The 16859-nt window shown below is 42.6% G+C and overlaps 1 protein-coding gene across 4 annotated transcripts in view; it reads right to left on the reverse strand.

Annotated features, from left to right (window-relative positions):
- The window catches only part of NIM1K (NIM1 serine/threonine protein kinase), a 63848-nt gene that overhangs the window by 41402 nt on the left and 5587 nt on the right, over nucleotides 1-16859 (reverse strand). The window contains exon 1 of one of the 4 annotated variants that reach the window (XM_072824718.1): nucleotides 1441-1585. The exons of the other annotated variants lie outside the window; for them this stretch is intronic. The gene's annotated coding sequence lies outside the window, so the exon portion shown is untranslated. Of the gene's footprint in view, nucleotides 1-1440; nucleotides 1586-16859 lie in introns of those variants that run through there. 4 annotated transcript variants of the gene reach the window in all.

The following is a 16859-nucleotide window of genomic DNA, read 5'->3' on the forward strand; positions in this document are numbered from 1 at the left end:
ATTATTGGTGATGAAAATACATGGCATGTAGGGAGACTGTATCCTGCCCTGGGCCTGCGAGAATGTGGAGAGGAAGCTAAACCTCTATTGATAATGTACCTGTAGATATTTTTTGTTTGTTTCTCTTGAAGCTGGGGCTTTGGGAATCCTGAAGAAAACAATGTAGTGAATGCTAGGCCCAGGATAAGATGGAAAAGTCTTTCAGTCTTTGACACTTCAGAATATTCAGGAACAATCCCAGAGATATATTTAGCTGTTGCCTGGGGCTTTGTTCCCAGACAGACTTGGGGGCTGGGAGTGGGTTAATTATGCGTGACGCTGGGATAAGGATGGGTCTCCATCAGGCTGCATCTTCTCTTTTTTTTTTTTTTTAATTTTTTTTAATTTTTATTTATTTATGATAGTCACAGAGAGAGAGAGAGAGAGAGGCAGAGACATAGGCAGAGGGAGAGGCAGGCTCCATGCACCGGGAGCCCGACGTGGGATTCGATCCCAGGTCTCCAGGATCGCGCCCTGGGCCAAAGGCAGGCGCCAAACCGCTGCGCCACCCAGGGATCCCTTGCATCTTCTCTTTATTGTCACTGAGCCACAGTCCCGCAGGGAGTAAGGGGACCAGGTTACCTTTGCTTGGAGGAGCACTAGCCAGGGGAGGGAGTACAAGAGATGAGTGAGAGGATTGGGAACCCCTGCTGAGCCCTCCTGTCCTGAGCCAAGCTTGTATCAGGAGCCTCCTGACAGCTGTGCTGAAATGATACTTATGTCAGAGGCTGAATCTGGTCCTGAGGACTTGAAAGCCTGTGAGGATTTGCTTGGGGCCCTCAGAGGGGGCCATTAAAAAACACCCTTTGGAGCCTGGACTAAGTGCAAAAAATGGAGGGACTCTGCAAGGGCAACAAGTGTTGGAGGCCTGCCTGCCTCCGAGGGGCCTCTGCCAGACATGGGGAATGACCAGAATGACACATGGCGGAGTAGAAATCCCAAGGCAGGGTGTGGCCAACACCCTGTCAGCCAAGTCAGACATCTGAGCACCAACCCAGACTTCTCTCTTGCCTTCTCCTAGTCTTAAAGGTGAAGCAAGTCCTAAATCTTCCGGCGTCAATACCACCCCAGTCCTTTTACCCTTGACTGCTGCCTCAACCCAGCAAGGCTGGACCCCACAATAGGTGGAGATGCATGCTTTAGGGCACTGGCAGGGAGGAGGCAATACAAGTCTTAAAATATTTTGATACTTGATATATTTTTTTTCAAGGCTCCTAAGAAAAATCAGAACCTGTGTTTCATTAGACATCTTCGGCGATCTTTGCTTGAATTCCATCCACAGTGTGTGTTGGGCTGACGAGGAGCAGTAGCCTCCAATGGTTCCTTCTACCAGGACTGTTTTCTTCAACCCATCCCCCACTGAACCTTCAAAACTCTATCCCACTGTGAAGGCTTCCTCACCTCCTTTGAGTCCAAGAGACTTTCAGCGAATTTCGCACGCATCTCTGTGGATACTGTCTCTTGTGTGAACGTCTCTGTCCATCTTTGCTGACGGTGAGGGTGCTGAGGGCCGGGAGGAAGGCTGTGCTCGTCGCCTATCTCTGCGCAGTGCCTGGCACAGCACAGCTAGTTGGCACAGGTAGTCAGTACTCGTTTATGGAATAGACGAATGAATAAGCAAATTAAAACAGGTGTATTTTGTTGTTAAGCACAACAATTACTTTAAATTCTTGTTTTACAGGAGATTAGTTCCATTCTTTTCCTCATTTCAATCACCTCATGATTAAAAGTCTACTTGCTATTCAAATTTGGCCTAAATTCCCTTCTCTTCTCTTCCTGATAGTCCACACACAATTCAGCTCTTCCCCTGATATTTCCTCCATGAACTCTGTGTTTTCCTTGAAGATCCTCAAATTCCGTCTAGTGCTTGTGCTACTTGTGTACATATTTGTCCTCCCTACTGGAATGCGGGTTTCTATGGGGCATGTCCTCAATCTTATTAGCTTCAGGATTCTGGACACTGAGTACCCAGGAGGAGTTCATAAATGCTGCCTGAGTGGATCTGAGTTGTATAGATGTTTTTTTAAAAGATTTTTTTTTAATTGATGAGAAAGAGCGTGAGCACAAGGAGGGAGGAGCAGCAGAGGGAGAGAGAGAAGCAGGCTCCCCACTGAGCAGGGAGCCCAAAGGGATCATGACCTGCACCCAAGGCAGACGCTCACCGACTGAGCCACCCAGGTGCTCCTGTTGTACAGATAGTTTAAAAGCTAGTATGGAGGGATGCCTGGGTGGCTCAGCGCTTGAGTGTCTGGTCTGCCCTCGGCCCATGGCGTGACCCTGGAGCCCCAAGATCGAATCCCACGTCAGGCTCCTTGCATGGAGCCTGCTTCTCCCTCTGCCTGTGTCTCTGCCTCTCTGTCTCTGTCTCTCTCTCTGTCTCTCTCTCTGTGTGTGTATGTGTGTGTGTGTCTCGTGAATAAATAAATAAAATAAAAAAAAAAGGCTAGTATGGATCCTGGAAGATACAGAAATAGATATTTCTTTCATATCCTTCTCTGGTGGAAAAACAACAGCACTACTAACAACTGTTCTATGATAAAGAAAAAATAAAGGCAAAAAATGTTAAAACTCCAAATCTCTTTCAAGTGTTTTCTCCTGAAACAAGGGCGGCTCTGTTATAAGTGCCCCTAACCAGAGCACCTCTGGCTGGAAAATTTCTGAAACTGTGGGGTTTGGTGAGATGCCCCGTTGCTTTTATATAACATTCTACGGTTCCCAGTGAAGCACACCTCAAATGTGGGTAGACATTCCTAAGAAGGCTATTTGAGTTGGAAGCATCAGAATGTTTACAGACCAGCATTTGCTCCAGCCCACAGACAATAAAAGCAACCCAATTATGGCTTCCCTTTGGAAGGTTACCGAGGTTAAAATGATCACAGTTAAGAGTTAAAAAAAAAAAAAAAAAAGGTTCCATATCTCATTGTTTTTATTTTTAGGGTGTGAGATGTTAGCAGCCTCCAGCAAAATTCGCTTCATTTTAAAGCATGCAAAATAATCCCTGCTCTATTTTCAAGACCTTTTCTGCACTTCTCAATTCCTCTGAAACAGTTCAGCAAACATACACATCCATGCACTTGCCTTTGCCTTTCTCCCTACTCCTTTCCTTCTTTATGTGTTTAAACTTCCCCAGGTGAGCCAAAACCAACACTAATTAGCAGGGAATTAAATCCTACCTCTAGGACACCAGAGGGTCAGTGTCTAGCAGAGGTTTCAAAGCATCTCTGGCCCCCTTCCTTCAAGCTCAAAGACTCACAGCTACATATCCAGCCCTGAAGGGAGGTTCTGACATCTGAATCAATTATGCAATTTATTCCTAAAGTTTTACCTTTCCTAACATAAAACATCTTTTCATGCCCGGATAGTTTTATATATCCAGTTTGCTCAGCCTGGAACACACTGCTCCTTACCTTTTTTAGCCTCTACAACCCTACTGAAATATCACTTTCTTTGTGTTTTCTTCTACTTAGCCAGTTAGTTGCTTCTTTCTCAAGAGTCCCACTGAACTCCTATCTTGCTATTCTCACATTTTACCTTATGTCCCATCTTGATATTTCATATCTTATGTTCTATCAGTTCATATTCTTTTTTTTTAATTTTTATTTATTTATGATAGTCACACACACAGAGAGAGAGAGGCAGAGACACAGGCAGAGGGAGAAGCAGGCTCCATGCACCAGGAGCCCGACGTGGGATTTGATCCCGGGTCTCCAGGATCGCACCCTGGGCCAAAGGCAGGCGCCAAACCGCTGCGCCACCCAGGGATCCCCTCAGTTCATATTCTAATTATGTTTGGTCTCTCTAGACTGAACTCTGCTGCTTATTATCTCAGATCTTCAATATTCCCTCGCATCTAGTCCTAGGATATGGGAGGCACCAAATAACTATTTGTCAAAAGAAAAAGAATTAAGACATACGATATGAAAGGCACTGTCACATAAACTTAAAATCTGCAAATCAACAGCACCTTTTGAAGGACATTTGAGAGGAGCCATATTTTTATTTGGTGCTAGCATAGTATTGCTAGCATTTTATTCATTTTTACAGTGAAAGAATCCTAAAAGCTACTTTTATTAAGCATTTACAATATACTAGGCTGTGCTTGCTTATATTATAGATTTAATCATTATAACAAACTCTTCAAGACAGCTATTAAAATTCCCATTTGACTGATGGCATAAGTAAAATTTTAGAGAGGTTAAGGAATTTGTCCAAACTCAAAGAGCTGGGAAGCTGCAGTGCCAGCATGGGATCCAAGCCTGCCCCAGTCCACTTGCTGCCTCCTTTGGTGTATTCTACTGTGGAACATAATGCTCTAAGGAACCAGCAAGTGCCATGAAGTCCAAGTTTGGGTATGACATGAATCAGTGACAGTAGCAAAGGCAGGTAGGAGAATGAGAAAGTAATATTCTTTAAAGTGCTTTGTTTTTAGATAAACCATTAGGCTTGATGAACATCAGTGATAGTTAATATACAAATTAAATTCTTCTTTATTCTCAACTTTGTAATGGACTTGTAATAACAAGTAATAACAATAAGAAATAACTACTGCAAGTATCCAAACTGACTTGATGAAACTCTAGATAATTGTGCTTTTGAGTGACAACTATACAGAGAAGGTCCAAAATGGGTCATAATTATTATCATTATTACTTAAATGTTTCAAAGGAAGTAATAAATAAGAAGGGATAGCATTGTTTGCCGTATATGTACACACCATAGAAGAAACAAAACTATACTTTAGGTTACAACCACAACTCAGGCTTTTTTGGAAGAGAATACATGATGAAAGTTAGGCAGACTGTACAAGAAAGTGAAATTATAAGCCAATTTCACTCCCTAACATAGATACCAAAAATGTAAAATAAAAATAGTAGTACCAAATCAAAGCTAGCAATATGTTTATAAAAGCACCTTTTTTTTTTTTTTTTTTTTTAATTCATGACAGACAGAGAGAGAGAGGCAGAGACACAGGCAGAGGGAGAAGCAGACTCCATGCAGGGAGGCTGACATGAGACTCGATCCAGGGTCTCCAAGATCACACCCCAGGCTGAAGGTGGCCCTAAACCGCTGGGCCACCGGGGCTGCCCTATAAAAGCACATCTGAGTAAAATTTCTCCCAAGAATATAAGCATGGCTTAACAATAGAAGATGTGTGGGTTTAATTCAACACAAAATTCAATTAAAGGAGAAAAGCAAAAGGATATCTCAGGAGATGCAGAAAAAGCATTTGATAAAATTGTATGCTCATTATTAATAAAAATATTAGCAAATGAGGCATACAGGGGAACTTGCTCAAGCAAGTTAAGGCTACCTACCAAAAACCTATAGCATCTTTTTAAGTGGCTCAATATCTTAAGTGGCTCAATATTAGAAGCATTCTCTACAAAGTCAACACGATCCGGTCAACACGAGGATCCGGCCAACACTCTTCTATTCAATAGTTATTGCAGCCTCCAGCCAATGATAAGAAGACAATAACTAAATATTGAAAAGGGAGAAATAAAAGTGTTCCTATTTGCCGACACAGATTTTAAACATAGAAAATTCCAGAACCCCTATTTATAAACCGTTAGAACTAATACGTAGGTTTAACAGTGAGTGTTGCTGGAGATGAGATTAGTGCAAATTCAATAACATTTGTATTTACCAACAGTAATCTGGTAATAATAAGGAAATAATAAGACATAGTCCACTGATATGAGTAGCAATAACATTGATGAGATACCTAAGCATAAATCCAACAGAGGAGTTGAGAGCGACATAAATTATGAAAATTATGAGTGTTTATTGGACAACATAAAAGAAGATCTAATAAATGGAAAGACATACCATGTTTAATAAGGGAATACTATTAGAAACTCATAAACTCTTCCCCAAATGAATCTGTAAGTTTAATGGATTTCAGTTGAAATCTGAACTGTTCTGTGTTTTTATGTGTGAAAAGGCTTAAAATGGTATATTTAGTCTTGTACTCCGTGCCACCCACATACAAGCAGACCTGTTTCAATTTCATAATGTAGATTCACATCTTCATACTTTCTAAAAGAGGTCTGAGCAAAGTCATTACATAGGAGTGGGTCAGAATAGCCACAGAAGCCCAGAGATTTGAACAATTTTGGATAGGGCAATGAGTTGTCCTGAGTATGGAACTGGGAGGAATCTTTTTCAACATTTCCATCAGTTAGCTAAAGTAGAAGTGCTCAGCAGATAATTCTAAATCTGACAAGTTAAAAGTTGAGAGAATCAAAATCTACCTAAAGAAGATTTCATAAAAGGAAATGAGTTTTAGGGATGCCTGGATGGCTCAGCAGTTAAGCATCTGCCTTTGGCCCAGGGCATGGTCCCAGAGTCCCGGGATCAAATCCCACGTCAGGCTTCCTGCATGGAGCCTGCTTCTCCCTCTGCCTAGGTCTCTGCCTCTGTGTGTGTATGTGTCTCTCATGAATAAATAAATAAAATCTTTAAAAGAAAAAAAAAAGAGATGAGTTTTTGGGAATGGGAAAGATAAGATAGGAGAGGAGGTAAAGATGAAGACTTAAAAGGAGAAAAAAATTCCAAAATAATTCCAAACCACATTAAAGGTGGTGATCAGAGATGGGATCTTGGAACAGGTCAGGAACAGCAGTCTTTGGAAACTTGAAGACATCAGTACGGGAAAATCACTGCAACAGGCAACTTAAATATCAAAATCCATGGTGTGGTTACTCCTAAAAGTGGCAGCATGATATTGGAATGCTAATCTCTTCAACTACTTGATAATATTATTTCCCAAGAGAAGATCTAAACAAAAATTGGTTTGGATGACTGACAGACAAATTACTAGATTGTAGGGGATCCCTGGGTGGCTCAGTGGTTTAGCACCACCTTCGGCCCAGGGTGTGATCCTGGAGACCTGGGATCAAGTCCCATATCAGGCTCCCTGCATGGAGCCTGCTTCTTCCTCTGCCTGTATCTCTGCCTCTCTCTCTGTGTGTGTCTCTCATGAATAAATAAATAAAATCTTAAAAAAAATTATCTAGATTGTAAATCTTTCCCTTCAAAAATAAAAGTAATAGGGAAATAAGGTTGCAGAATATTGGCGATGTCATTTAGAAAGGAAATACAGGTTTCTGCCACTTTTCGAAAGTATAGAGTTTCTGCAAAACCTTTCATGAGCTTTGATGGCATAATGTAAAGGAGCGATTACTGTTAATTTTAATTTTTTAGCATTCTCAGACCCCAAAAATAACCCCTCTTGGGCTTTTCTTTTCTAAAGATTTCATTTATTTATTCATGAGAGACAGAGAGAGAGAGAGAGAGAGAGGGAGGGAGGGAGAGGCAGAGACACAGGCAGAGCTCCCTCAGAGCTCCATGCAGGGAGCCCGACGTGGGACTGGATCCCAGAACTCCAGGATCACGCCCTGGGCAGAAGGCAGGCGCTTAACCGCTGAGCCACCCAGGCATCCCTCTCTTGGGCTTTTCTGATACTTTAGGAAATATTTTGCTAGCAGCTGCACAAAATAAATGGAGATAGGGATCCCTGGGTGGCACAGTGGTTTGGCGCCTGCCTTTGGCCCAGGGCGCGATCCTGGAGACACAGGATCGAATCCCATGTCGGGCTCCCAGTGCATGGAGCCTGCTTCTCCCTCTGCCTGTGTCTCTGCCTCTCTCTTTCTCTCTGTGACTATCATAAGTAAATAAAAAAAATTAAAAAACAATAAATAAATGGAGATAAAGCACAGATGCTCACAGACAACAGTTCAAACCTCTGCTGGCTGATGCTGAGATGCTCAGTGTGGCTCCCAGGGACAGAGGTTGGTGGCGCCTCTGTCCCTGCTCCGGGGGCACTACCTCTGTAAGGGCTCGCTGCAAAACCAATGCTGAATGCATTTTTATTCTTTGACTTTTTCCATAAAAGCCAAAATCCTCTTCAGGTTTCTTTTGGTTAGGGAAAACAGGTACCATCGTAGATCTTTTTTACAAGTGGAATAGTATAACGTGAACTCTGAAAAGTGGCAGATAGCTATAATAGAATGGGAATGGGAGGGCTGGCCTTGATCTACCAACAGTAGAGTGTCACAGTGATTAGACCTGTGATGTGCCATTAGAACTCCTCGGAACACCAACCCAGCAACAGGGGAGCTAAGCCTCACTGGTGTTCTGCTCTTTGGACCATGTTGTTAGGTCACTGAACACTGTAAAATAGCTCAGAACTTGGAATAAAACAAGTCTTTTCCTTCTTTGTCTTTCTTCCCTCCAATCCATCAGAGTGCCATTGATCTTCCATGCTGTTTAGGAAATGGCTTCCTTCTGCCAAAAATGAATGGCAAGTTGCTTAGATGGACATTCAGGGACTTCGTGGCCTCATGTCAGTTTTCCTCTGCAAACTTACTTCTTTTTTTTTTTAATATTTTATTTACTTATTCATGAGAGACAGAGAGAGAGAGAGAGAGAGAGAGAGAGGCAGAGACACAGGCGAGGGAGAAGCAGTCTCCATGCCGGGAGCCCCACATGGGACTTGATCCCAGATCTCCAGGATCACACCCTGGGCTAAAACGCTGAGCCACCCGGGCTGCCCGCAAACTTCCTTCTTAATACCTCCTTAAACCAAAGTGACCTGAGACTGTAAAACGATTGGCTGTCTCATGGTTTCCCAAACCACTCATGGACTCTTAGGAACCCAAAGTAGAGAGGAAATAGGATTATTTAATCTCTATTTTGTATTTGAGAAACAGATCCAGAGAGGAAAAAGACTTACTAGTCGGTGGCCAGGGATAAGACAAGAACCAAATTTCTTTACCTTATTTCCGCTATGTCAACCCACCAACCAACCCAGCCCAACAGAATGAATGAATATATAAAACAAATTGGGATTTTAAAACCAAGCAAAGGAAAAAAAATAGCTAAGTAAATATTTTCTTTTCAGATCAACTCAAAAGAAAATTTAGAAGATACAAATATTTTCTCCTGATGAAGGAGGGTTTTATTACTAAACAGCTCAAGGTCATACTCTACTATATGCTCTGCAAGATAATAATCTAGAGGGGCACCTGGGTGGCTCAGTTGGTTAAGCATCTGCCTTCAGCTCAAGTCATGATCCCAGGGTCCTGGGATTGAGCCCTGCATCCAGCTCCCTGCTAAGCAGGGAGTCTGCTTCTGCCTCTCCCTACTCCTGCTCAATCATTATTAAAAAAAGATGATAATCTAGAAAATGTTTCTTCACATATGCAAAATTTCTCTGATAAATTTTGTGATGGCAGAAAAGTATATGTGACTTAATATATAAATGTTTTATATTTTGTGTCATAAGTTCTCAAAATACTCTTAGGCCAAATCAATATCTTAGTATTGTATCCCATATATTACAAGGTGTTCATCACTCAAACAAAGGCAGTGTTAAGACTTATTTATTGCTAGTCTTTTTTTTTTTAAGATTTTATTTATTTATTTATTTATTTATTTATTTATTTATTTGAAAGAAAGAGCAAATGAGCATGAGCCTGGAGACAGGCAGAGGGAGGGGGACAAGCAGATTCCACACTGAACATGGAGCTTGATGTGGGGCTCAATCCCATGACCCTGGGATCATGACCTGAGCTGAAATCAAGAGTTGGATGCTCAACCGACTGAGCCACTCAGGTGCCCCTGTTATTATTCATCCTTTCAAAGCAAACTCTGGCACATAAACTTTCCCATCTTCCGAACTGTACCCAATCCATTTATTTTCCATGCCATGGTGTCACATTTCCCCCTATACTTCATCTCTACCCTAATCAGCTCACCCCAACTCATTTACAGATTCACCCATTTCTCTTTCCTGTAAACCCAACACATTGGCTGCCTGTACCAAACAGGCATTCATCACATGTGATCTTGGCTTATTATTTATCTTATGCTTGCATTCTATCTTTTTTTATTAATAACCACTATTTACTGAGAGCCTACATTAAATAGCAAGTACTCAATAAATAGAGGGAACATAGAATTTGTCATTCAATCCAGGACAATTTTGAGAATAGAAGGAGTTGCTATTTAATAATCACACTGGGACAACAGGTGTAAACCAGGGCTGTCCCTGGCCTATGGGGACATATGGGCTCTCTATCAATAAGTGACAATGTGACAAAAGTTACAGGCTGGGGATCCCTGGGTGGCGCAGCGGTTTGGTGCCTGCCTTAGGCCCAGGGCGCGATCCTGGAGACCCGGGATCGAATCCCACGTTGGGCTCCCGGCGCATGGAGCCTGCTTCTCCCTCTGCCTGTGTCTCTGCCTCTCTCTCTCTCTCTCTCTGTGTGACTATCATAAATAAATTTAAAAAAAATTAAAAAAAAATAAAAGTTACAGGCTGGTTCAATGAACATCTGTCTAACTCTTTTCTCCCTTCCTTGACTTCTGCTATAGAAGCTGGAAAGCAGGGCAGCCCGGGTGGGTCAGCGGTTTGGCGCCGCCTTCAGTCCAGGGCCTGATCCTAGAGACCCGGGATCGAGTCCCACTTCGGGCTCCCTGCATGGAGCCTGCTTCTCCTTCTCCCTGTGTTTCTGCCTCTCTCACTCTGTGTCTCTCATGAATAAATAAAATCTTAAAAAAAAAAAAAAAAGCTGGAAAGCCCCCCTGCCCCCACCACACACAGCTGGGGCTGGCCAGGAGACATAATTCTGGAGAATAAGACCTTAACAAGAAGTTTCTGGTAACTTGGGTATAACACTAAAATAAAATAGGGTATAACACTCCTAAAGGTTCCTATACAACAATGCCAAGTAAGGAGACTCGGCCTTAAACCAAGTAAGCAGCACAGCCCCTTTCCCTTTCTTCCAGTGTGGACCTTGTCTGGAGGTGTAGCGGTCACCTAAAGATAAGGAAATGATAACTTTGAGAGCAAGAGGAAGAATGGCAGAGCAAAAAGCAATAAATTAGGTCTCTGATGGCAGTTCAAACAAAGCTAACATAACCTATTGCTATGTATGAATTGTACCTCTCCCAGAATTCACACGTTGATGCCCTAACCCCCAGGGTGATGGTATTTGGAGACAGAATTTACATTTAGATGAGAGCACAAGGGTTGGGTCTCCATGATGGGATTAGCGTCCTTACAAGAAGAGATCTGAGAGCTCCCCCGCCTGACCCCTCTCTCTGCCATGTGAGGACACAGAGAGAATGTGGCCATCTGAGAGCCAGGAAGGCAGCGCTCATCAGCACCCTCATCTTACCCTCATCTCAGCCTCCAGAACTGTGAGAAAATCGACTTCTGTTGTTTCAGCTCCCAGTTTATAGTATTTTTTTTTTTTACAGCAGCCTGGGCTAATACACCTTACCTAGAGCTTTTTTCCTATGTGAAAATAAACTTCTTGTAGCTAAGCAGACAAGTTCTTTTATTCTTTGCAGCCAAAAGCATTTTTAACTTAGAATAGCTATCATTGTTTTGTTCCAATTAATTGATACGTATTACCTTTAATCCTTACAACAGCCCTGAAAGGTGCCTGCAATTACCCTCATTTTTCAGATGAAGAAACTAAACTTAAGAACTTAGGGACTTGTCCAAAGTTATCCAGGCAATAAAACACATATCAGTTTGATTTCCAGCTCAGGCCCATCTGACCTCAGAGCTTGTGCCTCACACACAGCAGATGCTGTTGCTTCATCTGGTCTCACAAGCAGGAGCTGTGCGTGTCACAGAAATCCCACTGAACAGATGTTGCTAGAAAGACGAAGGATGACAAACAGATGATTCTCCCCTACTTTCTTGCCCTCACTCCCACCCTAAGCAATGTGAGGCTGCTACCCTCTCACTCTACAATGGAATTCTCCATCAGCATCAATGGAACGTCCAGTCCTGCAAACATTATTTTTAAGTGCTGTCTACTTACTTTGTGCCAAAGACCGTTTATATATTTTAAAGATTTTTATTTATTTATTCATGAGAAACACACCGAGAGAGGCAGAGACATAGGCAGAGGGAGAAGTGGGCTCCTTGTGGGGAGCCTGATGTGGGGATGGGGGGGGTGTTGATTCCTGGGGATCACGACCTGAGCCAAAGGCCAAAGGCAGATGCTCAACCACTGAGCCACCCAGGTGCCCCAGGTCATTTAAATACAATGTACAAAGCGCTTGGCTAGAGATGTGTACAGGAGAGTGGGCGTTCAGAGAACATCTTGGGTGTCGTGAATGTATAAGGAAAATTTCCTGAAGCAGAAGAGGCCTGAAGGAATCTGCCCCTGTGAGTAAACAAGTGCTAAGGTAAGGAAATGGAGGTCAGGAAAACAAATGAAATGTGGCATTTAAAACCGGGGGTGGGGTGGGGGAGTGGGGGGGCTTCACAAATTCGTAATGGAAGAATCTCTCTTTACACCTGAACCAAACCCAAAGGGTCCAGAAGAAAGGGTAGTCTTCCCAGACAATTAGTGCTTACTGAAAATGTAATTTGTAAGGTTCTGGGTTAGGATCAATACAGAAAACAAATATACCATACAGAATGATACTGACTATCCAACAACATGAGAGAAAACCTCAAAACATAAAGTGAAAAGAACAACAAATAAAATTGTGTACAATATCTCAAGAATTTTTTTTTTTTTGCTTTATTTTTAACTATCAAAAAACAACCCTCTGAAATGTTAACCATGGTAATCTCTCTAGCTGGGATTAAAAATAGGATTAGAGGGATCCCTGGGTGGCGCAGCGGTTTGGCGCCTGCCTTTGGCCCAGGGCGCGATCCTGGAGACCCGGGATCGAATCCCACATCGGGCTCCTGGAGCATGGAGCCTGCTTCTCCCTCTGCCTGTCTCTGTGCCTCTCTCTCTCTCTGTGACTATCATAAATAAATAAAAAAAAAATAGGATTAGAGATAGAATTATAAATGATTATTTCTTTCATTTTAACATTTATTTCTGTATTTTATTACAATAATACTAGCAACAATGACATTTATTGTGTGCCAGGCACCATTCTAGAAGCTTTATGTGAACCAACTCATTTAATTCTTACAACAATCCTAGAATATAGGTGCTGTTATTACCCCCAGAAAGATGAGGCACAACGATCAAATTACATGCCCAAGGCCACATACATAGTAAGTGAGTCACAGAGCCAGGATTCAAATGCAACAAGCTATTTTCAGAATTAAGATTTAACCACTATGCAAAAATAAGCTATTGGGACTACATCAAAATAAAAAGCTTTTTTTTTTTTTTTAAGATTTTATTTAATTTGGGATCCCTGGGTGGCGCAGCGGTTTAGCGCCTGCCTTTGGCCCAGGGCGCAATCCTGGAGACCCGGGATCGAATCCCACGTCGGGCTCCTGGTGCATGGAGCCTGCTTCTCCCTCTGCCTATGTCTCTGCCTCTCTCTCTCTCTCTCTCTCTCTGTATGACTATCATAAATAAATAAAAGAAAAAGAAAACAAATCAATTTCCAAGATCTTTAAAAAAGAAAGGATTTTATTTAATTTTTCATGAGAGACACAGAAAGAGAGAAGTAGAGACACAGACAGAGGGAGAAGCAGGCTCCCCACAGGGAGTGTGATGTGAGACCCAATCCTAGGACTCCAGGATCATGCCCTGAGCCGAAAGCAGACACTCAACTGCTGAGCCACTCAGGGTCCCAAAATAAAAAGCTTTTGCACAGTGAAGGAAATAATCAATAAAACTAAAAGGCAACCTACTGAATGGGAAAAGACGTGCAAATGACACGTCTAATAAACGGTTGGCATTCAAAATATATAAAGAACTTATACAACTCAATATCCAAGAAACAATCTAAAAAATGGGCAGAACACATAAACAGACATTTCTCCAAAGGAGAGATCCTTTTACTTTTTTTTTTTTAAGCTTTTATCTATTTATTCATGAGAGACAGATTGAGAGAGAGAGAGAGAGAGAGAGAGAGAGGCAGAGGGAGAAGCAGGCTCCGTGCAGGGAGCCTAATGTGGGACTTGATCCCAGGACTCCAAGATCACGCCCTGGGCCGAAGACAGGCGCTAAACCGCTGAGCGGCCCAGGAATCCCCCAAAGGAGATATCCAGATGGCCAAGAGACACATGAAAAGATGCTCAACATCCCTCATCATCAAGGAAATGCAAATCAAAACTACAATGAGATATCATCTCATAACTGTCAGAATAGCTAAAATCAGAAAAACAAGAAACAAGAAGTGTTGGTGAGAGTGTGGAGAAAAAGGAACCCTCTTGTATTGTTGATAAGAATGCAAACTGGTGAAGCCACCCTGGAAAAGAGTATGGAGTTTCCGCAAAAAGTTAAAAATAGAACTAACCTATAATCCAGGAATTGCACTAGTGGGTATTTACCCCCAAAATACAGAAACACTGGGGGGATCCCTGGGTGGCTCAGCGGTTTGGCACTTGCCTTTGGCCCAGGGCCCGATCCTGGAAACCCAGAATCGAGTCCCGCGTCGAGCTCCCGGTGCATGGAGCCTGCTTCTCTCTCTGCCTGTGTCTCTGCCTCTCTCTCCTCTCTCTATGACTATCATGAATAAATAATAATAATAATAAAAAATACAGAAACACTAATTCAAAGGGATACATGCACCCCTATGTTTATGGCAGCAGTATTTACAATAGCCAAGTTATGAAAGCAACCCAAGTGTCCCTCATTAGATGAATGGATAAAGAAGAAGCGGTATATGTATTTACAACAGAATATTCTTCATCCATCAAAAAGAATGAAATCGGGGTTCCCGGGGTGGCTCAGCGATTTAGCGCCTGCCTTTGGCCCAGGGCGCAATCCTGGAGACCCGGGATCGAGTCCTACGTCGGGCTCACGACGGGCTCCCTGCGTGGAGCCTGCTTCTCCCTCTGCCTGTGTCTCTGCCGCTCTCTCTCTCTCTCTCTCTCATAAATAAATAAATAAATCTTAAAAAAAAAAAAAAAGAATGAAATCTTGCCATTTGCAACAACATGGATGGAGCTAGAGTATAATGCTAAGTGAAATAAGTCAGTCAGAGAAAGACAAATAGCACATGATTTCACTCATATGTGGAATTTTTTTTTAGTTTTTATGAGCTCATTAATTCCTTCCTCTTTTTTAAATTTAAATTCAATTTGTCGGGACGCCTGGGTGGCCGAGGTTGAGTGTCTGCCTTTGGCTCAGGGTGTGATCCTGGAGTCCCGGGATCAAGTCCCACATCGGGCTCCCAGCATGGAGCCTGCTTCTCCCTCTGCCTGTGTCTCTGCCTCTCTCTCTGTGTCTTTCATAAATAAATAAAATTCAAAAAAATGAATTCAATTTACCAACATATAGTATAACACCCAGTGCTCATCACATCACATGCCCTCCTTAACGCCCATCGCCTAGTTACCCATCCCCAACCCACCTCCCCTTCAGCCACCCTCAGTTTGTTTCCCAGAGTCAAGAGTCTCTCATGGTTCGTCTTCCTCTCTAATTTTTCCCCATTCAGTTTCCCCTCCTTTCCTTATGGTCCCTTTCACTATTCCTTATATTCCACATATGAGTGAGACTATATGATAATTGTCTTTCTCTGATTGAGTTATTTTACTCAGCATAATACCCTCCAGTTCCATCCACACTGATGTAAATGGTAGGTGCTCAACCTTTCTGGTGACTGAGTAATATTCCATTGTATATATACACCACATCTTCTTTATCCATTCATCTGTTAAAGGACATCGTGAGTCCTTCCACAGTTTGGTTATAGTAGGCTTTGCTGCTACAAACACTGCAGTGCTGGTGTGCTGTTAACTATATCTGTATATTTGGTCACACGTGGGATTTAAGAAACAAAACAAATGAGCAAAAGAAGAGAGAGAGACAAATCAAAAAACAGATTCTTTACTATAGAGAACAAACTGATGGTTTGTTACCAGAGAGATGCGGTGGGGGATGGGTGATTTAGATGATGGGGATCAGGATGCCTGGGTGGCTCAGAGGTTCAGTGCCTGCCTTTGGCTTAGGGCAATGATCCTGGATTCCCAGGATCGAGTCCCACATCGGGCTCCCTGCAGGGAGCCTGCTTCTCCCTCTGTCTGGGTCTCTGCCTCTCTCTTTCTCTGTGTCTCTCATGAATAAATACATAAAATCTTAAAAAAAAATAGATGATGGGGATCAAGGAGTGCACTTGTCATGATGAGCACTGGATGATGTGGAATTACTGAATCACTATATTATACACCTGAAACTAATATAACACTGTATATCGGGATCCCTGGGTGGCTCAGTGGTTTAGCACCTGCCTTTGGCCCAGGGCATGATCCTGGAGACCCGGGATCAAGTCCCACGTCGGGCTTCTGCATGGAGCCTGCTTCTCCCTCTGCCTGTGTCTCTGCCTCGTGTGTGTGTGTGTGTGTGTGTGTGTGTGTTATGAATAAATAAATAAATAAAATCTTTAAAAAAAATTAAAAAAACAAACAAAAAACCCACTGTATATTAACTATAAATGTTTTTTAAAAAGTAAATAAGACTTAGGGTGCCTCGGTGGCCCAGTCGGTAAAAGGTTCTGATTCTTGGTTTTGGCTAAGTCATGATCTTGGTTGTGGGATCAAGCCTGTGCTGGATGGACTCAGTGGCTCAGTTTGGAGTCTGCTTGTGAGAAATGGCCACACAGTTAATATCTCTGGATTTGTTACCTCACCCACAAAATGAGAGGGTGAATAAGACTATATTCTAGAGAAATATTTATGTTGCAGATTACCTAGAGTTGGCATGAAAGATCCCTCATTATTTTATTTTATTTTTTAAAAGATTATTTATTCATGAGAATACACAGAGAGGAAACAGAGAGAGAGGCAGAGGCACAGGCGGAGGGGAGAAGCAGTCTCCATGCAGGGAGCCCGACGTGGGACTCGATCCGGGGTCTCCAGGGTCACGCCCTGG

The sequence above is a fragment of the Canis lupus genome, chromosome 4 (assembly GCF_048164855.1).
Source record: "Canis lupus baileyi chromosome 4, mCanLup2.hap1, whole genome shotgun sequence".
NCBI lineage: Eukaryota > Metazoa > Chordata > Mammalia > Carnivora > Canidae > Canis > Canis lupus.